Genomic DNA, 23,351 nt, shown 5'->3' on the forward strand with positions numbered 1-23,351 from the left:
AGAAATTTGTAGTGGCTATCAAACTAATACCAAAGTATGACTTTAAAGCAAATTTTTTTTACTAAAGTTAAAGAAGAACATTGTTTAATGATTAAAGTGCTGAGCCACAAGGAATATATGATAATTATATATAGGCATACATATAACTACATAGGTAGTTAGAAAATTCAGGAAGCAAAATTTGATAGGATTAAAGGGACAGCTAGACAATTCTGTATGTATCTGTTAGGTCAAGTTGTTTTAAATCTTCTTATTCCTCCTATTTCCTTATTAATCTTCTGCCTAGTCATTCTATCCATTACTGAAAGCATGGAATTGAAGTCTCCTTACTGGTATTGAAAATAACCTAAATTTAAGTTTGAAAAGATCTGAAAAAACACTTCTACAAGGAAGGTATATAAATGGCCAATAACAACATAAAAATATGCTTGACATCATTAACGATCTGGAAATGCAAATGAAACCACAATGAGACCACCTCACAACCACCAGGATGGCAAGAATGAAAAAGATCAGTAATAAAAAGCATGAGCAAGGATGTGAGTATTAGGAGCCCTCACACACTTCTGGCAAGAATGTAAAACGCTGCAGCCACACTGGAAAGCCATCAGGCAGTTCCATAAAAGTTTACATACAGAGTCACCATATGACCCAACAATTCCATTTCTAGGTACACTCAATCTTTGTTACTCATACATATGCATTTGCAAATTTACCTACTTGCAAATATCTACGTGTAACCCCCAAATCAACACTTATGGCATTTCTGTCATCATTCATGGCCATGTGTGGAGGAACAAAAAGTCTGAGTCACCTGACATGCATGATCCCAGCTGAGATTAAACAAGGCAATCCTCTGCCTTCTTGTTTTACCCCTTATGTTATATATAAGTGTTCATTCATGGTCTATTTAGTGCCACATATCTTTGCATTTCTGTGCTTTTTGTTGGTGATTTCACTGCCTTCTGAAGCACAAGAAGATCATGAAGTACTTTACAGAGGAAATACATGTGTTAAAAATGCTTCACTGAGGCATGAGTAATAGTGATGTTGGCTGTGAGTTTCATGTTAACTGACAATACTGTACATCCAGAATAAGGAAGAGGAAATTCCCTGATATGTATGTGAAACCACTCCAGAAAGAGCTAAAACGTTATCTATAGTGCACAATGAAGCTATGGAAAGGATGGACAAGTGGCTAAATGTGTGGATGTGTGAGATAATAGCTGACAGTAAGAGCATAATGAATAGCATTGTTGTAGAACTAAAAGTCAGTGCAATTTACCATATTTCCCAGAGTCAGGAAAAGGTTAGAGTCTTCTCAGCTAGGATTTTATTATAAAGAAGTACTACATATAATCAATAATTTGTAAGAAATATATTCAATAAGGCATCTTTAAATAGAAACACACATAAAACAAGTTTATGTATTGATCAGCTGATGAAGGTCTTGTGACCAGCCACATGTAGGCACCTAACCCCATATTCCCCCTAGGAACAAGGGCTCAGTATTTGCTAATTCAGAGTTGGTGACTTTATACAACATAACTACCATGAAAAGTGAGAAACGAATATATATTACATACAAGAGAAATAAAAATATATGTCCACATAAGAATCTGTACACAAGTATTCATAGTAGTATACTATACTATAGAGTATTCCCAGAAGTGGGAACAGCTCCTATGGCCATTGACTGAAGTACAGGCAAACAAAATGTGCTCTAGCCATACAATGGCATATTATCAGGAAAAAAAAAAAAAAAAAAAGAGGACCAACACATGCCAAAAACACACATGAACCTTAAAAACAGTATACTAAGTGAAAAATACCAATCACAAAAGACCATACCCTGTATGATTCCCTTTATATGAAATTTTCAGAATAGAAAATTCTATAATTCAGAAAGTAGATTAAAGATTGTCAAGGAGTAGGGGAGCATGGGCAGAGAGGTTAGGGAACATGGGAAGCAAACACAAAAGGGTTTTCCTTCTAGTGATGATGATGCTCTTGTTATTGTGATAGCTACACAACTACATGAATATACTAAAAACCCTTGAAAGGTGTTCTTTAAATAGGTGAACTGTAGATATAGATGAGTTATAGCTCAATAAAGCTGTTCTAGAAAAGAAAAGGCCTAACAGATGCATTTATAGGATTTCAAAAGCCCAAAGAAAGGACACTTGAAGCCTAACTTTTCTTTTCTTTTCTGGGCATTTTCTGCTTGAAGGCAGAGCCACTGAGGGCTTCCTTGTAATATTTGGAATTCCTCTGAGCAGTAGCTAGCCATCCTTGGAATTCTGGTTATTGATATTTATTTTGGCCAAAGGCATTTTACAGCTATAATGGAATTCTACCAGCTGCTACAGAACTACCCTAAAGGGAAGAGCCATCCAACAGCCCCTGCTAGAGCTGGAAGCAACTGTACTTCTCAGCACATACCCTATAGTGAGATGAACTGTCCCATAAATGCAAATTTTTTCCAGTGTTGTGCATATTGTTGTTTATAGTCTGGTACTTAACTTTGAAAAAGAGGCAGGAACAGGAAAAGATGTCTCTTTCCCTTCTCTCCCCCTTTTTGGGACCTAAAGACCCAGAAGTCATACTTCCTGCCTGAGGGCAGGGTCCTGAGCAATCTTTTCTGCCACTGTCTTTCCATGCATCCTGTTCCATTCCATTTAGGTCAAGCTGTTCTCTTTTCTCCCAGTCTATTCAAATCACATCTAGACAGCAGGACCAATTTTATCCAGGGGCATTTTCAGGACTTCTGTGAACTTCATCCACACCTTCTCTGCTGACCTCCCTCCCTCAACATCTGTGCTATAAGTTTTGATTAGGTCTTGGCTGTTAATTGTTTTACTAGTGCTTTTTTAAAGATTGTCTCTCCAAAAACATCTTGAAGACAAGATTAATTTTGGAATTATCTTTCCCTTCATCTCCATTGTCTGCCACGGGTCTGGATACACAGAGGAAACTCGATAAGCATGACAGAAATAGTTGCTGAAGGAACGACTTGAAGGGGCCATCCATTAACCAATTCTAACTCAGCCATGCAAATTGTTTTCCACATAAAATAACCTCTCCTTTAGTCTTTACTAAATGTATTGCTTTGTCTCAGGAAAAGACAAATGTCATTTGGCATAAAGTTCATACCCAATACTGATATGTATTATAGCGGCAATGACATGTTACAGTGTGATCGTGCCCACGTGAAGAAGTGTTCTGCTGGTTAGAGAGGTGAGTGTGTCTGGATATACCACTGAGAAGCTGTACTATCTACATCTTCAGAGTCTATATTAATGCTGGCATGGGTGTTGTTTTCCACCATTAACTAGAGAGATACATACCTTGTCACTTGGCTAGAAACCATCCTCTCAGTGGATGAAATCCTCTATTTCCATAGTACTGGGGGGAAATGGTCATTTTTGACAATAAAAGAAAGATAGAAGGAAGATTTCTACTCAGGAGGGATGCAGAATTCACTGTGTGCCTTTGGTATTTGGAAGGCATTGATTTGTTTTTCAGTCACTGAAGAAATATTTAAACAGATGGTAACCGTACTTATAAGACCCCAAATGGGAGAAATTAGACAGGGCTCCTGAGAGAGGATAAATACATAAGTTAGATAAGCCCCACTAACAAAGAGAAGTAGCTAGCAAAAAATGTTACAAATAAATAGATATGCCAGAAAGAACAAAGATGGTACGAAAGGCAGTTGGGAAGACAGGAAGACAAATGTCTGAAAACACGGACATATCAAAAACTACCAAATGAAGTTTGATTTCTTGTTTGAGACATCACTTTAAGATCGGATAGAGATGAAGCAGCCTTAGTATTGGAATGGAATCCAAAGCAGCCCTATTCACCATTGTCAGGCACACCTTCAGATGACATACGTGAGCACAGCTGCCATTCTGAGAGTCATATGTACTAATTAAGCATTGTATTAGGTGCCTTATAGGTTCTGTCATGCTTAGCTTTCCTAACCGTCCCCAGATAAGTGTAGGATTTATTCTTCTTCCCTTTTTCCTCCTCTTCTAAATCCAATGCATCCATAAATCCATAAACTTCTCCTCTAATTATACCCCCAAACTGTCTACTCTCGATCTCTCAACCTACTTTTATGTTCTTTTCCCCATCACTCCTGTTCAAGCCTGAGTGCATCTCTACTAATGCCCTTCTTTTACATTCTTCACAGAAACCATTTTGCATTCTAAAATTACATTTTTTAAAATTTTATTTTTTTAATTTCTTTTCAGTGTTCCAGAATTCATTGTTTATGCACCACACCCAGTGCTCCATGCAATATGTGCCCTCCATAATACCCACCACCAGGCTCATCCAACCTCCCACCCCCCACCCCTTCAAAAACCTCAGATTGTTTCTCAGAGTTCACAGTCTTTCATGGTTTGTTTCCCCCTCCAATTTTCCCCAACTCACTTCTCCTATCCATCTCCCCATGTCCTCCGTGTTATTCCTTATGCTCCACAAATAAGTGAACCCATATGATAATTGACTCTCTCTGCTTGGCTTATTTCACGCAGCATAATCTCTTCCAGTCCCATCCATGTGGATACAAAAGTTGGGTATTCATCCCTTCTGATGGAGGCATAATACTCCATTGTATATATGGACCATATCTTCTTTATCCATTCATCTGTTGAAGGGCATCTTGGTTCTTTCCACAGTTTGGAGACTGTGGCCATTGCTGCTATGAACATTGGGATACAGATGGCCCTTCTTTTCACTATATCTGTACCTTTGGGGTAAATACCCAGTAGTGCAAATGCAGGGTCATAGGGAAGCTCTATCTTTAATTTTTTAAGGAATCTCCACACTGTTTTCCAAGGTGGCTGCGCCAACTTGCATTCCCACCAACAGTGTAAGAGGGTTTCCCTTTCTCCAAATAGTCTCCAACACTGGTTATTTACTGTCTTGTTAATTTTGGCCATTCTAACTGGTGTAAGGTGGTATCTCAATGTGGTTTTGATTTGAATCTCCCTGATGGCTAGTGATAATGAACATTTTTTTCATGGGTCTGTTAACCATTTGAATGTCTTCATTGGAGAAGTGTCTTTTCATGTCTTCTGCCCATTTTTTGACAGGAGTATCTGTTTTTTGAGTGTTGAGTTTGAGGAGTTATTTATAGATCTTGGATATTAGCCCTTTGTCTGTACTTCTGTACTGCTATTTGTGAATATCTTCTCCCATTCCATGGGCTGCCTCTTTGTTTTGTTGACTGTTTCCTTTGCTGTGCAGAAGCTTTTGATCTTGACGAAGTCCCAAAAGTTCATTTTCGCTTTTGTTTCCTTTGCCTTCAGCTAGGGTAACTGAGGCAGAATACAGAGTTAGTGATCTAGAGGACAAACTGATAAAGAAAAAGGATCAGGAGGAGGCCTGGAACAAACAGCTTAGAAGCCATGAAAACAGAATTAAGGAAATAAATGATGCCATGAAATGTTCCAACATCAGAATTATTGTAATCCCTGAGGGGGGAGGAGAAAGAAAGAAGGCTAGAGGATATAGTTGAACAAATTCTCCATGAAAATTTTCCCAATCTGGCAAATGGAACCAGCATTCATGTCCTAGAGGCAGAAAGGTCTCCCCCCAAGATCACAGAATCTAGAAAGACCTCGAGACACCTAATTGTGAAACTGATGAATCATAATTTTAGACTTAAGCTCTTGAAAGCAGCTAGGGGAAAGAGATTCCATAAGTACAGAGGAAGGCCCATCAGAATAACATCAGACCTGTCCACATAAACCTGGCAAGCCAGAAAGGGCTGGCAAGATGTATTCAGGGCACTAAATGAAAAGAACATGCAGCCCAGAATACTTTATCCAGCAAGACTGACATTCAAAATGGATGGAGAGATAAAGAGCTTCCAAGACTGGCAAGGTTTAAAAGAGTATGTGACCACCAAGCTTGTACTACAAGAAATATTAAGGGGGGGGGGTTTCTATAAAAGAAGAAAGAACCCAAGAGTATTATTGCACAGAAATTTATGGAGACAATCTATAGAAACAATGACTTCACAGGTAACACGATGTCAATAAAAACGCATCTCTCAATAATCACTCTCAATGTGAATGGCCTAAACACTCCCATAAAATGGCACAGGGTTGCAGATTGGATAAAATGACAGGACCCATCCATATGTTGTCTACAAGAGACCTATTTTGAACCTAAGGATACATCCAGACTGAAAGTGAAGGGACGGAGAAGCATCTTTCATGCCAATGGGCCTCAAAAGAAGGCTGGGTAGTGATTCTCATTTCCGACAAATTAGATTTTAAACTAAAGACTGTAGTCAGAGATACAGAAGGACACTACAACATGCTTTTGATATTTGAAACTAAATTACTCAGTACTGTATGCTCAGTACCTAGAACAGCACTGTCATACAGCATATAGTTCAGGCCACAAATATGGTCACATTTAAACTTTCTAATAGCCATATTAAAAGAAACAAGAACTTGTGAAATTAATTTTCTAAAAATATATTTTTTATTTAGTCTAATAAACCCAAACTCTTCCTTTCAACATGTATTCAACATAAAAATTATTAATGGGGTATTTCATACTCTTTTTTCATACCAAGATTTTGAAATCTGGTATATATTTTACACTTATAGCACATATCAAATTATCCATGTTTTAAGTTCCAATTATCCATGGCTCCACAGGCTAGTAGCTACTAGACCAGGCAGTATAGCTCTAGAACAGAATGAGTAATTTTTAAATATTAGTTGAATAAAAAAATTAGTGAATATATGAAGGAAGGAGTGAGTGAATAAATAAATGAATGAATTCCCATTTTTACAGATCATGAAAATGAAATTTGCCAATGTGTGATACTTTTAGAATGTGGGAGAGCTGATTTTTGAATCCCTGTCTAGCTAAATTCAAAATGGTACTATTTCCATGATCCTGAATTGGCATCTTTGGTCAGTCTTTTCATCAAAAATGTTCAAGGACTCTTTTCTAAGGAAAAATAAATTCCCTACTATGACATTTAGAGTCTGCTACCAACTAACTCTCAACATACTTTTTTAGTCTTTCTCCTCTGCACTGCTTTTCAAACATAATATGCTCCAAGAAAACGGATTTCCTCAAGGTCAGGAACACAGAGGACCCTGCCAAGGGGGTGGCTCAAAATCCCAGCTCTAAATTTTTCTTCTCCCCAACTCCTAGCTGCTTGCTCCTGTTCAACACTGCAAGTGAGTGAAGATTTGATCTGTCAGGTCTCATTTTTATATCAGGTTAAAAAGCAGTAGTCTTCCTCACTAGACTAGACTTCTTTCTTATGTCTCCTTATGTCTCTCCCCCAGGACAGTACCTGACACCTAGTAGCTAGAAAGTTGTTGAATGAGTATATGATAGAAAAAATAAACCAGTAAAGGAACTCTAGCTATCTTCCAACTATATCAAGTACATCCCTACATGTCTTTGTTCACATGGCTCATCCCACTCAGAATTCCTTCAGTTTCTCTATATGCAAGGGTCACTCAAACACCATCTCCTTCATCAAGGCCCCCCCAGTAGTTTCCACTGGAGAGAGAGAGACCTCATTCTTCCCTCCAGCCTGCAGAACTTCATTTAACCTTCTCCCCACACACTAACATCATTCAGCATACATCTTATTCTCTCTTATGGAATGTTAATTCCTTGGACTAAAAATGCATTGTCCCTAGCCTCCAACACAGTGTTTTGTGTGATGTGGTATGAAAAACATGAAATATTAAATTAAAGAGGAGCAGAGTTGGTTTCAAAAAATGCCCTGACTTTAGAAGTACTGCATGTCACTTGTAATTACTGAGTCTGAAATTCCTCCCCATCATGTGGGAAACAAATTCTACCCTATTTGTGAAATAAAGGTCAGGATGAAAGAATGCAATATATGAAAACGTGCTTTGTCATTTAGAAAGTACTATTCTAATTTTTTACATATATATGTCAAGATGGACTAAAAATTGGTTACTTCTTACCTTTTTGTATCTTCTTAATGGAGCCTACTTATATCCAATATTTTCTCACTTTTTTACTGGTATATATGTTTAATACCTATCTACTTTCATTATAGTATATGCTTCTTGAGGGCAGGAACTTTGTTTTGGTCAGAAGTATAACCTCAGTGTCTGTAAGAGGACCTGTCATTTAATAAATATCTGATGGTTGATGAAAAAAATATACATAAGGAGGATTCTGAGATGTTGGCAGCAGTCTTTTTTTTATTATTATTATTCGTCTAAATCTCCTAATAAAAACAGAACTGGATAGCCAAAGGAAAAAAAAAAACTCACAGACAATAGTCATAACAAAACTAGGAGACAAGATATTTCTATGAACCTCAAAATACAAGCAAATAAAAATAAATCAATAAAAGCCATAAAGATACTGTATGATATCAGCATCTGCATAGGGACAGAGAGTGAAACTGATGGACCTCAGACTAGCAGAATCTCCAATAGCCAGTGGGTGCTCATGAGAAAGTGACATTCCTTTGCTTCTATTTCAAAGCAAAATAAGAAACTTCAGGAAAATGATATAAGAGATGAAAGAGCAACATAAGAATGAGAAAATTCACAAGTTAGGTTTAAGAACCACAAAAATAACTGGAAATAAAAGAATAAATCACTTTGGAAATAAAGACTAAACAAGAAGAAAGAGATTATGAATACACACAATGAATAATTCTCTAAGAGAAGTAGAAGCCAAAATGAAGAAAACTTTGTAAAATTCTTAAAGAAGAGATACAAAGAGATTTAACAGCAAGTCACAAATTGGAGAAAAACAAAAATCATCCAATATAATAATATAAGAAACCTGAAAAAGATAGCCAGAGGAAGGGCGGAAGCCAAGTACACTGATATTTCCTAAAATTAAAATTAAGAAAAGTATATATCAAAAGAGAATTATCTGAATATTGATTCAGAACAACTATTGAACTTTTAGAGTAATGTTAAAATTTGGTTGGGCCTTGGAGAATATAACTTATTTACAAGGAAAATAAAATTCAATCACCATCAGACTTTTCAACTGCGATGTTTTATTCCAAAAACAAATGGAATAATATATCTTACATTCTCAAGAAAAGAAATGTGACCCCAATTTTTTATATCCAGCAAAACTGACATTTGAATTTAAAAGGCCCAAAGTGAAAACAGACAAGAACTCAAATAACTTTGTTTTCATGAGACTTTCTTGTATCTATTGGAATATAAGATTCAAATAACCAAAACGACTAGGGAGACATTAATATAAGAATTAATGATAGCATGATTTATATAATGACTTATAGAATCAAGATAAATGGAGGTTCATATAGATAAATGGAAGCCCATGTAATGACTATATGTTCAGATAATGTGAATATAATTTTAAAATTTAAAAATGGGGAGAATTAATGGTCATTACTAAGGTTTTGAGAGTGCAGTTTCTCATTTGCTGTGGACAAGACCATAAAAAAAAATTTCCCACTAGGTTTTCTTTCTTTCTGCTACTTTGCTAGCATTCAGCCTATTGGGAACATTTTATCAACTCTGTTCTACTTACATTGTCTAGATCAGCACTGTCCAGTATAAATGTAACACAAGCTGTATGTGATTTGGTAATGGTCATATTTCAAATTCTCATCTGACTACACATGACTAGTATATTGAATAGTGCATGCCTAGATCTCTGCTCTTGCAAATGTCTTTTGCTAAATCCTCTGTATTGCTAATAACCATGCAAGTTGTAATATAATGATTTAGTAAAGGGAGGCTGGCTTCAGTTTACATGGTCATCTCTGGAAATGGAAACTTACTTCATGTTCCTGTTATACAGGAGTGACAGTGACACCTGTGGATTGAACAAGTTCTTTTTTAAAGGGCTATTTTGAAGATTATGATTCTCACTTTGGAGGAACTATGGTGATTGTCAGCGACTGGCAGCAGAAGGAATCACATGTAAAAACCCCTTAAGTAAAAATTTATTGACTTTTAATTTAAAAAACGGGGAGAATATATGCTGTAAAAAAGATTTATCAGTTAATATATAGTGGTGTAGTATTAATATGGTTATTTTGCTGGATGTTATGTGTATAATATTGGATAAAGTAAATGAGTGCTTTGGGGATATTCTAATTTTGTCATTTCCTGAGGTTTTGAGAATCAAGATGCTCACTGTGGGAAAAGAGTAAACAGAAGATAACGGGACAGTAAGCGCAAAACTCTGTATTTCTTATTTCTGTCCACCAAAGAAACCTAAAAACAATTAGCCCTCAAAAACCATACCAATCCTGAAATACCATTCACACTAACAGAGACTGCCTTTAAGAGGAAAAATAGGCGAATCCAAGAAGGCTGTAAAATGAGCTTGGGGAATCCTGCCCCACTAACCAACAAGGAAACTATCCAAGATCACTACCATAGTCATGACACAAGGACTGGGGGCAAACTTGAAGATGCGTCCCCTGGCAAACATGAGACAATTTAAACTTCAAATGAGGTAGTAACTGCAATTGATCAAAACCCATCAAATATATTAAATCTCTGCATTCATAACAGTATTTCTTAAAAGTCTGCGTGGTCACCTTTGCAGAAGGATAGGGAATCAATTCCTTAATTGGAAAATTGGTAAAATAAAAGGACAGAATCTAGTAATTTTTTTTCTACCTTTTCTAAAGAAACCATAGTACAGAGTATGAACTAGAGAATGAGGAAAACTGCTTGTTCAAAATGACTCTAGTGGATCAATGAAAAAGAAATGATAAAAGAAAACCATTTTGCAACTTTCGGTGAATTAATGGATCTAGGCATTCCATATCAGCAGCTGCTATCATCACAAAAAGAGAGACAATCAGATACTGTGCACCTTTTGATGAAAGAACCAACACCATTCCGCTACTGCCAAATGCATCCAGCCCAAATCCTATCACATTTCTGGAGCCATCTGCCAATTTGCAAGGAACAGAAAGGATAAAGTGTTAAATAAAACCACACATACATAATCAGCAAAATCTATACTTTAGAAAACTCCATGGGTCAAATGCCCCCTGAGTTCTTTTACAAGTAAATTATAAGGAAAAAAGCAAACGGAGGGAAAAAACTGATAGACACCCAAGAAAAAAATATGTCAAGCTTTTAAAAAGGGGGCAAGACAAAATTTTGGTAATTAGGGAGGCACACTTTGTAATCTAACTATACAAAAACCTGAAAAAATGCATATGGAAAAGTCATCAGGACAGCAGTTATCCTTTGGTGGAACAAAGAGATTCAAGGTAGGGATGAGACAAACAGACGAACCAATGGAAGATGGGCTACAGTCTATTTCTTGACTTGAGTAGTGGTTACGAGGGTGTTTGCCTTAGTAATACATCCTTCTTTTGTAGAATTTTATATCTCTGCTTTATTTTTAATGAAAAAGTACAAATTCCAGTTTGAAATGTTCCTAACTGGCACCCCTAAGTGTTTCCCTAAGTACGACTCTAAAATATTAATGAAGACTGAAAAAGATAGAACACACACTAAAAATTAATTTGATAGACCACCTGATGCCAGAATTTAAAGTGAATTTCTGCCTGCTGCAAGGCATAAGGAGTTCAATTGAGATAAGCTATAAAACTAGAATAGTAATAAGATTTCTTTCATAAGATACTAGTGAGGATTAAATGAATTTGTATGTAGAAAGTACGCAGAATGGTGCCTGACCTAGAGCAAGAGCTATATTTAGGAATAAGCTGTTGTTTTTATTATAAACCTCTCCAGAGTTGCAGCTCATAAAAGAGAAACCCCTCAGAAAAGATATTGTCTGCACTCCCCATCCTTTGCCCAAGCTCAGATTTGTACCAACAAAAAAATCGAACAACTATCTTTGGTTCATATGACTTCTTGAACCGATATTTACTTTTTGCACTCTTTCTGCACACATCTGTGGCATTCACTCCCAGTTCCCAGCTCAGTTGGGAAAGGCAAACTATTGCATATCTACTGGTAGACCCAGCTTCCCATCTCACCAGTGAAAAGATGGGTAATAGGGGCAGACACAGGGGAATCTGCAGTGACTCAGCATCCTGGGAATGACAGCTTTAATGGGAGGCATGAATTCCTACCATTGGAAAACCTGTCAGCTAGGGTAGGAAAAGATGCTTCCCAGCCAAGCAGAGCTTCCGATGAAGTTGAAGAATTTGCAAAAACTAGGAACTGGCCAGGAGCTATGCACACAGAGTCACATTTAATAGGCTTAAAAAAAAAAAAAAGGATTAGATAATTAGCTAACCAGACACCAAGAGAAGTAATTTCTTCCCAAATTTATTTACAAATTTGATGCCAGTTTAACCACTGGAGAAAAATGAAATAAATAAATAAATAAATAAATACATAATTATGAATTTCTTCTGAAAGCAGAAACAAAACAAAACAGTAAAAAGCTGTTATTATTTTAAAAATTAAAAATGAGGACCGATTTAGCCTCAAATATGGAAAACAGATTATACAACTAATCATTTTTAAGGTATGTTTCTGCTACAGAAAGGTGCAGGTTTATAAAACAAAATAAAAGGAGAAACAACCAGAGAGTACATTCAAATTACTATGTAATATAGGGAAATTTCAAGTCAGCAAGGGAAACAACATTATCAAATAAATGGAAATGCAAGATTGATAACAATTTAGGAAAAGTAATAAAGCCATAAAACAACTAGAAGAAATATATAGAGATATTCAGATAATCTCAGGATGGGTTGAGATTTTTAAACATAAAATAAAAATAGTTTGAAATAGAAAAGATACACATATCTCACTCCATGAACATTAAAATGTTCTGCATGTCAAAAAGTACCATGAAGATATTTAAAAGAAAATGGTAAACAGTATTAACCATATGCATTTTCAAAATGCTTATTTATATAAAGAGCACCTGAAAAGCTATAAAAGAAAGCTGACTTCCTCCCCCTCAAATAAGCAGAAAACACAAACTAAAAATGTATAAAAGAAATATGCATGGGGGTGCCAATGTGACTCACTCAGTTAAGTGTACAACTCTTGATTTCAGCTCAAGTAATGTTTCCCAGGGTCATGAGATCAGGACCCACACTGGGCTCCAAGCATGGAGTCTGCTTGAGATTCTCTCTCTCCTTACATACTGCCCATCCCCCAGCTTGAGCATGTGATCTCTCTCACTCTAAAAGAAATAGATAAAGTCTGTAAAAGAAATATGCATGTCCAGGAGGGCCTGATGGCTCCGTCAGTTAAGCATTTGCCATGGGCTCAGGTCACAATCCCAGGGTCCTGGGATCAAGCCCCACATTAGGCTCCCTGCTCAGTGGAGAGTCTGCTTTTTTCCTTTCTCTCTGCCCTTCCCCCATGAATCATTCTCTCTCTCGCTCTCTATCTCAAATAAATCAAATCTTTAAAAAAAGAAATATGCATGCCCAATAAAAATATGAAAAAAATCAATCTTACCAGTAATGACAGAAACATTTGTATATTTTTTAATGTTACCATTTTTACTCATAAAGTTGGGAATATTTTTTAAAACTATTTTATAGTTTTTAAAAATCTCATATTATCAAAGGGGAGGAGAAATCAGCTTTCTAAATCATTTCTTTGAGAAAGATATACCCTTTCTGGAGAGTGATTTGATGATATGTATTAAAAAACTCTAAGATACATTCTTCAAAAAAAGAAAGAAAGAAAGAAACAAGCAAACAAACAAACATTCTTCTTGACCAGAAATTTCTTTTCTGGAAATTTATCGAAAGAAAATTATCAAAGATTTGAGCAAATATATACAAGGTTTTTTGCTAAAGCACTGACTACAGCAGCCAAGTAAGGATACATTTATATTCTGGAATTAATCGAGGATCATATTCAAATGAACTATGGCCTATTAATTATTAAACTGATGTTTAATAAACTGCAGTGTATTTATATTGGTGTAGTGAAAAACAAAGTTATAAATGAAAACAAAGGTATTCAAATTAGGATAGATGGTATTCATGGACATGGACCATGATTTCTTCATGCATTGCTAAGTTTCTTCATTTGATAATTTTTTAAAAGGTTTATTTATTTATTTGACAGAGAGAGGGATCTTAAGCAGGCAGAGAGGCAGGAATGGCAGGGGGGGGCAGGCTCCCCGCAGAGCAGAGAGCCCAACAAAGGGCTCAATCCCAAGACCCTGAGATCATGACCTGAGTCGAAGGCAGAGGGTTATTAACCCATTGAGCCACCTAGGCACCCCTCACCTGATATTTTGAAACAAGCATTCTTGGAGTTGTCAGCGCTGCACTGGGCATAGTACAGGGAACAATGGAGATAACAGTTCCTGTCATGGAGCTTATACTCTAGCTGGGGAAGCTGATAATAATTAAGATAAATAAGTAGAACACGGAATATGTTTGTCATGATTGCTCAGGAAGAAAAAAAGAAATGAGGGGGAATACAAGGTTTGTGTAAGAAGTGTATCATATTTTAAAGTGGGCCAAGAAGACCTCATTGTGGAGGGAACTTCTGACTAAAGACATGAAAGACATGAGGAAGGGATCATGCAGGGGATCTGGAGGAAGAGAGCAAAAAGTAGAGGGAACACCACAGAGAAAAGCCCCATGTGTTTCTGGTGCAAATCGTAGTTCAGAGTGACTGACACTAACTGAATCAGAGGTACAATCATCTACAGGCAACAGCCAGAGTGGTCCCCATGCTGCCACATATAAAAAGCAATAGTGAGAGAGAGATTTTATTTATCCATATGTACATGAGACCGGGGAGAAAAGGGTGAAAACAAACGCTGGAAAAACGTGCCTTTGAACATCATTGTATCAATATGATTATGTAACATGTATTTTTTCTTTGTCATTGATAAGTTATCTAGACATTCTATACTGACTATGTATTCCTTTTCTTTTTTAAAAAGAGAAACCAAATTTTATTTTATTTTATTTTAAAGATTTTATTTATTTATTTGACAGACAGAGATTACAAGCAGGCAGAGAGTCAGGCAGAGAGAGAGGAGGAAGCAGGCTCCCTGCTGAGCAGAGAGCCTGATGTGGGGCTCGATCCCAGGACTCTGAGATCATGACCTGAGCCGAAGGCAGAGGCTTTAACCCACTGAGCCACCCAAGCGCCCCGAGAAACCAAATTTTAAAAAATAATTTTTACAAGGAAGAGTGAGCCCATCTTGACTCCCACCATCTTGGAAGTTCCCAGTCAAAAGGCGAGAGATCACACATGTTTCAATGAGATTCTCTTTCAGCTCTTTGGGAAGAAACCAAGCAACGGATGGAGCAGATCTTTAGGGACGTCTAATAAGCAGAGCCACAGTATGACCCACTTCAAAATCTGGGTCCCCTGTCCATGGTCCCGTATCCCACAGGTTCCCAAGTGGGTCAAATTACTTACCTATGTAGACTTCTGAACAAACTGCAGGACAATGTGGTAACACCCTCACTCTGTAAGCTCTGAAGAAAAACTGCCAAGGCAGCAAGATGTGTGGTGCATTTTGCCCAAATCTAAACCCCCCCATGGTTTTTAATCTTTACCTCTCCAAATGCCTTTCTTCCCATCTTCAGTATCTACAGAGAGGACAATCAGAAACAGACCCTCGGACTCCACTCCCTGCTGCTGTCAGTACTGCTACAGCACTCGGGGAAAGAACTAAAAGGATAAGCTCTGAAGAAAAGGAAAAACAAAACAAAAAAAAGTAATGGAGGGTTTTAAAGGAAAAACAAATAAATATCTCAACCAGATTCACCATGAATATTCAGAAAGAAAGTCTACATTCTCACAGCGTAGTACCCTGATCTGTAGCGTCAACATTACCTGAGAACATGCTACAAGTACAATCCCCAGGGTCCCACCCCTGACGTGCATCATCAGTAATCTTCCCAGTCGGACAGAGCTTGTGTGATTCTGTTCTATCTAAAGAATGCCCCAAGTCCACTGCAGGAATTGTTTTCTCAGACTCTCCCACCCTTTACGTAAGGGAAAGATCATTTGATTGAGGGCTTCCGAATGGCTAAGATCTTTCTGTCAGGAGCTCTCCATCACTGCTTTGTGCTCTGTGGAGGCTTCTGAAAGCAGGTCTCCTGATGATATCCACACCTACCAGGGCTCATTTACTTTGCTAGTGGTCTGACTGGGCTGAAGCTAAGCCATTCACACCTTCTCTAGGGCAGCCTGAGGAGACCACGTGCGGTTCTGCTTTTCTCGTCTTGTTCCCTCAACCGCGAGCGAGCGTGTCTATCATTGTGAAATTGTTTCGCTGGTAAATTAATCTCTCTGGATAATAAACACTGTCCTCTTACGAAAAATTCTGAGCCCTTTCTTTCAACAAGGAGACTCGCTGAAACATTCTGTATCTCTGTTATAATCCTGTAATTTTATCTTCGGTTGCTCAGTAATACCTTCTTCTCCCAGCAGGGTGGGATCATCCCTCTGCTATTAAAACTGGCACACACTGAAGGCCCTTAAGTCCCAACATGAAGGCGCCAGATGGAAGGTATTCTGAGATTCTCATTTACCATTTAATATGTACTTGGTCTCTGAAGTCGCCTGTACAAAAAGGTCAGAAGAAATTACAAATTCACTAGTTTTTCTATGTCAGTTCAACTAAGCAAGCCATCCTTCTAATAGGAAATATGCAAAATAAAACATTCAGTAAAAATGCCTATTCCTTGAAAAAATAACTTATGTAGTAGTCATAATTTCAGAGAATCTTTCAACATCAGACAGAGACCAAGTTTAGCAAAGTAAGGGTCCTATGAGCTTGGATGGTATGTGCCTTTTTGATTTATTTTTAAATAAACTTTTATTTTGGAATAGTTTTAAATCTGCAGAAAAGTTGAGATGGGATAGTACAGAAAGTTTCTCTATGCCCTTCACTCAGCTTCCCCTTATGTTAACATCTTACATAACCATGATATATTCTTCAAAATGAGATAATTAGCACAGGTACATTACTATAACCTCAACTCCAGACTTCATTCGGCTTTCACCGGGTTTTCCTCTCATGTTCTTTTTTTTTTTTTTTTTTAAGAATTTTTTTTTTTTTAATTTGTCAGAGAGAGAGAGAGAGAGTGAGTGAGCACAGGCAGACAGAGAGGCAGGCAGAGTCAGAGGGAGAAGCAGGCTCCCTGCCGAGCAAGGGGCCCGATGTGGGACTCGATCCCAGGATGCTGGGATCATGACCTGAACCAAAGGCAGCTGCTTAACCAACTGAGCCATCCAGGCGTCCCTCCTCTCATGTTCTTTTTCTGTTCCCAGATCCAGTCCAGGATACCACATTGCATTTAGCATGTTGCTTTTTAGTTCTCTGTTACTCCTCCCCGCCAGCTTCTGGATTGGAACTTCATATAGAATAGCACTTATAAAGGGTTGTTAATTAACTAACACAGCACCCGTGTTTTATAACTGGTAGCAATTCTGCTCTACACACGAGGCAACCCATCCGGCAGTGTCACCAGCTGGCCTCAGAGGTTTAGCCAACCTTACCCAGACTTTGACACCATCTCAGCTAGGCCTGGAATTGGAGCAAGAAATCTATTTTGGGCTCACATAAACTGGACAATCTAACCAAGCACTACTGATTCCTATCCTTGAAGACAAAAACAATCCAGTTTGTTGGGGGAGCAATTCTTTGTAATAATACTCCCAGAATGGCTGGAATGACAAATTGTTTAGGAGACTGTAGTTATTTATTTATTTTTTTAATTATCAGTTTATTCAAAGGCTACAATATGACCAGGATCTGGGGAAAGGTGGGAAAAATAGAAATCACCCATGATTCCTTGGATGGGATCCTCTTGACAAACTTCCTGGGCAGTTGCCTCCTCGCTAGCCTACCACACCCTTTTCTCAGTGGATTCACCTCTAGAACAATGAAGGAATGAGAGAGAGACATGCAGAGGAAAACAAACAAAACCTTTAGCCAAAAGTGAAGTTCAAAAACAGCCCATCCATACCCTGGTCCTCAGGGCGGCTCCAAAGGGATGGTTTCTGGGGGTACAAGAAAATGGCTTCCTCAGTAGAAGCAAATGTCTCTCACATCACTGTGAATTCAAGTTCTTCTTTGAAATCTCTCTCTCTCTCTCTCTCACACACACACACACACACACACTTCCTAAGGTTCAATTGTGGCATTGACGCAGGATCTCCAGGACCCTTAGATATGGAAAAAACAAATAATCAAGTCTAATTCGTGGAGACACTTAATACTAACCATCCAGATGGGAAATGGGGAAGGCCTGGGAATCAAGCTGGGGGCACTTCTTAAATGCATTAGGCCAAAGTGAGGATTTTCCTTTTTTTTTTTTCTTTTTAAAATTAATACATTGGCATAAGAGTTCAATGACAATGCATTAGAGAAAAGAAAAAAAAGAAAGAATTTAACTAAAAATATAATAAAATTTGTCAATGTAAAAAAATAGAAAGCAGTGGAAAATATGCAACTGAACAAATAGAAAATCAGATGGAGAAGATACTCAAAGGCTTCTTAAGTACAGCTCTCCCATGAGCCACAAGGCACAAACCCCCACACTCCTCTGAAGCTCTATCCTTCCTTGAGGCTATCTCTGGTCAGGTGTGAGGCTCTGGAGAGAGCTATGGTATGTCCTCCTCAGTAGGACCAAGCAACCATCTATGTAATCCTCTACTTCCCACCCCTGACGTGAGTGTAGGTCAACAACAGATTTACCTTTCCTTAATCCTGAAGTAAGGATGAATGTCTGCATCTGAACCTAATTACCAACTTCTTGGCCATATTATTTAGCTTCAAAAATTTGTTGGATACACCAGCACTATTAATGGTCCTTAGTAAAGCAATCTCATTTAGGTGACTGCTGTCACCATGGGTGGTGTCAGTCGGCATTGTTCAGTATGAACAGCATTTTGCTTAATAATTTTTTTTTAATTTTCTAGAAAGTGCTATGATTGCTTTGTATGAATACAAGCATTTGTCTGAGGTCAGAAGCACTTGCATCATCTCCCACTTCTGCTGTCATCATCCATTTGAGTTACAGAAAAAGGATGACAGGGAGTACGACATCAATGGCCAGCTAGGTCATGGGCCAGACAAAATTTCATAGCTACTGCGTAAACCTTTTTAGAAGTCCCTGTCTCCTGACACCATAATCTGAATGAGGGGGTTGGGGTGGAGAGACAGGCTCAGAGGCAGAATAGCAAATGTCCTGAGAAAGCTATTTTTAAGCCTTAAAGTGACATTGAGGTTAGAGGTTTCCTGAACCATAGAGCTTTATCTTAAAGCCAAACCATATGTCTGCACTGTAGACCATTAGCTAGAAGCATCTTAGGCAGGTAGGAATTTCATGTTTATAACAAGGTAAGTACACAATCAGATCACAAATACTTTAAAGTCACTTTCCCACCTCTCTCCTTATGCTTGCAATGATGTTTTTGTAGCATTCTCTGCTTTTCTTTATAAACAGCCCTAAATGCGTCCTTAAGTAAATTGTCCTTAGATATAATAAAGTCACACATAAACCACTCTCTTGTTTTCCTGTGATACACAAAAATAAAACTAGGTGGTGAGACCCCCAAGAGGAAAAGCCAGACTCGGAACACCAACGAACAACCCTCTCTGGCCAAGAGCAAGAGGAGAAAACCACGGAGAAGCGTAACAGGCTAAAGGAAATGCCAATGGAACGATGGGAGTCTACATGCAGAACAAACTGGCACAGGGACGCAAACACTGTTTCTAGCCATCTCTACCTATGAGCCCATATTCACACTCCACACAAGAATGCCCCACATAGAAGAACACAAAGACTTGGAAGCCCCACCCCACCATGGGGACGAGGCCATTTCTTCCCCACCTGACTGACTCTATAAGTGCATTTTCAGTCAGAGAGAATCTAGAAATAGAGGAAGGTCTTCTGTGACTGCAGTAGCAGAAGTGTGGCTTGTTAAAACCATGGGAAACGACCTGGTACTCCAGACTGCAGCTCTCAGAGCATTGCCCATGAATACCAAGGGCCTAGAAGCCTCCTGAGTCAGGACAGAAAAGAAGCGGGGAATGAGCATCCCTCTCCGAGGCCCAAAACATGCCTTCTCATAGAAATTACATTGGAGAGATTGGTTAAGTATAGTCGAAAGGTTCTCTTGATTCTTGGCCTCAGGTACATGATGAGCTAATGAGGATGAGTAAAGCATGTGGAAATCTAATGTTTAGAGTATTAGTTCTATGGATAAAAGGTTTCAAACTCCAGACAACAGATTCACAAATGAATTGTTGAACAAAATACATGTGTACTTTGGTGACTACTGAGGGGCTGGGACAGGGGCTCAGTTTTTGCCCGTCATCTTGAAGAAAGGCACTGCTGGGGGGAGAAGGGTCTGTGACACTCTCCAATGTCACATCTAAAATTGCACTTGGATAAATAACCCCCTCCCGTGTGGCCCAGTGACTTGACTTGGCCCAGTCAAGTCACCCTGGAATAAAGAACCATGGGAAAACAGGTAGACTAACCGCACTCTGGGACCGCCCTCGGTGATGTAATCTAGATGAGAGGGAGGGGAAGGGATGACAAAGCCCTGCAGGGAGCCAGATCTGGTATCTGTGGTGGACCTACACCCCACAGGAATCAGGGTATAAAATTACTTCCTTGGGTTTGAGCAGGATTTAAAGTATCATATTACATATACGTGATATGCTCTGTCAGTCCCCCGAACCAAAAAAAAAAAAAAAAAGTTGGATTTTGTCCTAACCTGTTTTGTAGATCAGTACATCATTGGACAATGTTTTAAGATGGCATCTAGCTTTTCAGTTGTCTGACATATTCACAGCTACTTATTAATTTTCTACTATTGCTGGGCATGAAAAGATACAGGCTCTGACCTTCAGAAACCCATCAGGAAAGGAGAGAGAATGACACATAACTGGGTCAATTGATTTCAGTATGTGATGTGTTCTATCATAGACAAGGGAAGGCATGGCAGATAGAATAACTCTTCCTAAGAGAGCCAGGGCTTTCCTAGAGGAACAAATTTGTTTTGTTTTGTTTTGTTTTGTTTTTTTAAAGATTTTATTTATTTATTTGACAGGCAGAGATGACAAGTAGGCAGAGAGGCAGGCAGAGAGAGAGAGGAGGAAGCAGGCTCCCTGCCGAGCAGAGAGCCCGATGCGGAGCTCGATCCCAGGACCCTGGGGTCACGACCCGAGCCAAAGGCAGAGGCTGTAGCCCACTGAGCCACCCAGGTGCCCCCAAATGTTTATTTAAAAAAAAAAAATCTGTTTGTTTGTTCAACCTTGCTTATGATGGGAAGGGGCAGACAGAGAGAGAGGAGAGAAGCAGACTCCCTTCTCATGAGATCATGACCTGAGCTGAAATCAGGAATCAACCAACTGAGCCACCCAGGAACCCCAAAGAAGAAATGTTTAAAATGCATTTTGAAGGATGGGAGAGACTCTGCCAAACCTGTGAAATGTGGAGAAGAGAAAGGAGACGGCGCCATCTGGAAAAGGGAAGAAATGCGGCGTAGGATACTTGAGGGAGGATATGATGTGGATGGGTCAGCACCAGCAGGAACAAAGAGAGGCTCGAGATCTAGGATGAGGAGGGAAGCTGGTGCTCACAGCCCTCCACGCCCATCTACAAAAGAGCTGTTTCGACCGATGGATTGCTAGTCAAGATTATACTTCTTGTGTAATCCATTTGTATTTCCACTAATAAAGCTGGCACGACGACTCCTTTCCCGTCTCCACCTGACTTGCAAGGGCCACTTTGCAGGAGAACCAGCTAGGAGCCAAGCTACAGGGAGCACACTCAAGAGGGAAGTCATTTCAGAATCACCAGGCATTAGAGCTGTGCTTCCTGAGACACCTGTAAGTGTGTTTATTCCTGCTAAGTCAGCTGGCAGCAACTTCAAAGCATACGTTTCTCAATTAATTGCAAAGTGGCAATCAGGCTGTGGGTAGAGCGACATGGAAGAGTTAGAGGGATTCATGTCTTGTAGTGGCTGTGTTCACTCAATCCCCAAAGAGGCAAAGAGGACCTAATTAGAAACAAAGCTAATGGAACATCTTTCCTGAGGTGCTTTTCACAGGGAAGCTTCTTACGTTCTGTTTTCTTCTTGTGTGTGTTAATATCAATCAAAATCCATGAGGGTGCTGGATACAAATATCTCATGGTAGCGTGCATTACTGTGATGCAATATAGACTGTTCTAAACGTGGCGCAAGGAGCCATTGCTTGAAACCATAATGCTTACTCCGAGATACACAGACCTCGCCGATGCTGAGCTGCCATCATAGGGTAGGACCCATCCGACCATCCTTTGGGGGCTCTCACTCTGGGACTATGTACACTGAGGAACTCCTTTAGAATCATGATTTCATTTCTACCTTCTGTCAGAGACGGCATTGCATTTAAGGAACCAGGGAGAATGAGAGATAAGAGAAGGACTTTATAAAATCAATAAACATTCTTCTGAACAATTATATAATCATGTAATTTTGATAATATTTATCATTATACCATCTAAGCTGGGATACTCTAATTTCCATTCTCCTTTTCCTCTCTTTTTTTTTTCTCAACAGATACCCATCCGTGGTACTTTCCTAGATCAAGCTTCGATCTGATTTCCACTACTGCCATCTTGTTTTTGACATTATTACAGATACCTGTAAGTATATTTAAACAGTCCACTGGCTAAATGAGACAAATGAACACTTTAAGAAATAAAATCTTTCCTATTTCCCTAATTAAAACAACATCCTTACAGACTACCCAAATGCCCCTGTCCTTGTGCAAACTCTGAAGGCTAATCATGTTGCCTTTATTTGGTCAAAGAGGTTGTGTGTTAAACCACATGACCTGGAGCAAACCTGCTCCAGATGCATCTTTTCTCATTCATTCAGCGCCATCAAGTTCATGGGCTTTTCCAGACAAATGGTTTCAAAAAATGTAGCCAACCATCAATTATTCAGTAACTGATTAAGTAGGGTGTCAATTACATGATTCTCTTATTTCTCAATTTTCTTTCTCTCTTTTTTTTTAAAGATTTTATTTATTTATTTGACAGACGGAGATCACAAGTAGGCAGAGAGGCAGGCAGAGAGAGAGGAGGAGGAGGAAGCAGGCTCCCTGCTGAGCAGAGAGCCTGATGTGGGGCTCGATCCCAGGACTCTGGGATCATGACCTGAGCTGAAGGCAGAGGCTTTAACCCACTGAGCCACCCAGGTGCCCCTCAATTTTCTCTCTCTTGACTTTTGGCCCCTCCACCATCTTACTGCAGATAGCTCTTTCCCAGAGGACACACAATGCATTCGAATAGAGAGAAGATGGGAGTCAGGCTGGTGGTCTCGTAATTAGCTGCTCAGGGCCCCATCAGCCCTGAGCATCCCTGGAGAATA

At 38.9% G+C, this 23,351-nt stretch overlaps 1 protein-coding gene and 1 non-coding gene across 4 annotated transcripts in view; one reads left to right on the forward strand and one right to left on the reverse strand.

Annotated features, from left to right (window-relative positions):
• Positions 1-23,351, reverse strand: part of ZMAT4 (zinc finger matrin-type 4) — a 382,200-nt gene that overhangs the window by 195,591 nt on the left and 163,258 nt on the right. The gene's annotated exons all lie outside the window — the stretch shown is intronic.
• Positions 9,408-9,534, forward strand: LOC116855389. Its single transcript, XR_004380341.1, has one exon. It is a non-coding gene; the product is annotated as a small nucleolar RNA SNORA32 (small nucleolar RNA).

This window comes from Lontra canadensis, unplaced genomic scaffold (genome assembly GCF_010015895.1).
Source record: "Lontra canadensis isolate GAN:19392208 unplaced genomic scaffold, GSC_riverotter_1.0 scaffold101, whole genome shotgun sequence".
NCBI lineage: Eukaryota > Metazoa > Chordata > Mammalia > Carnivora > Mustelidae > Lontra > Lontra canadensis.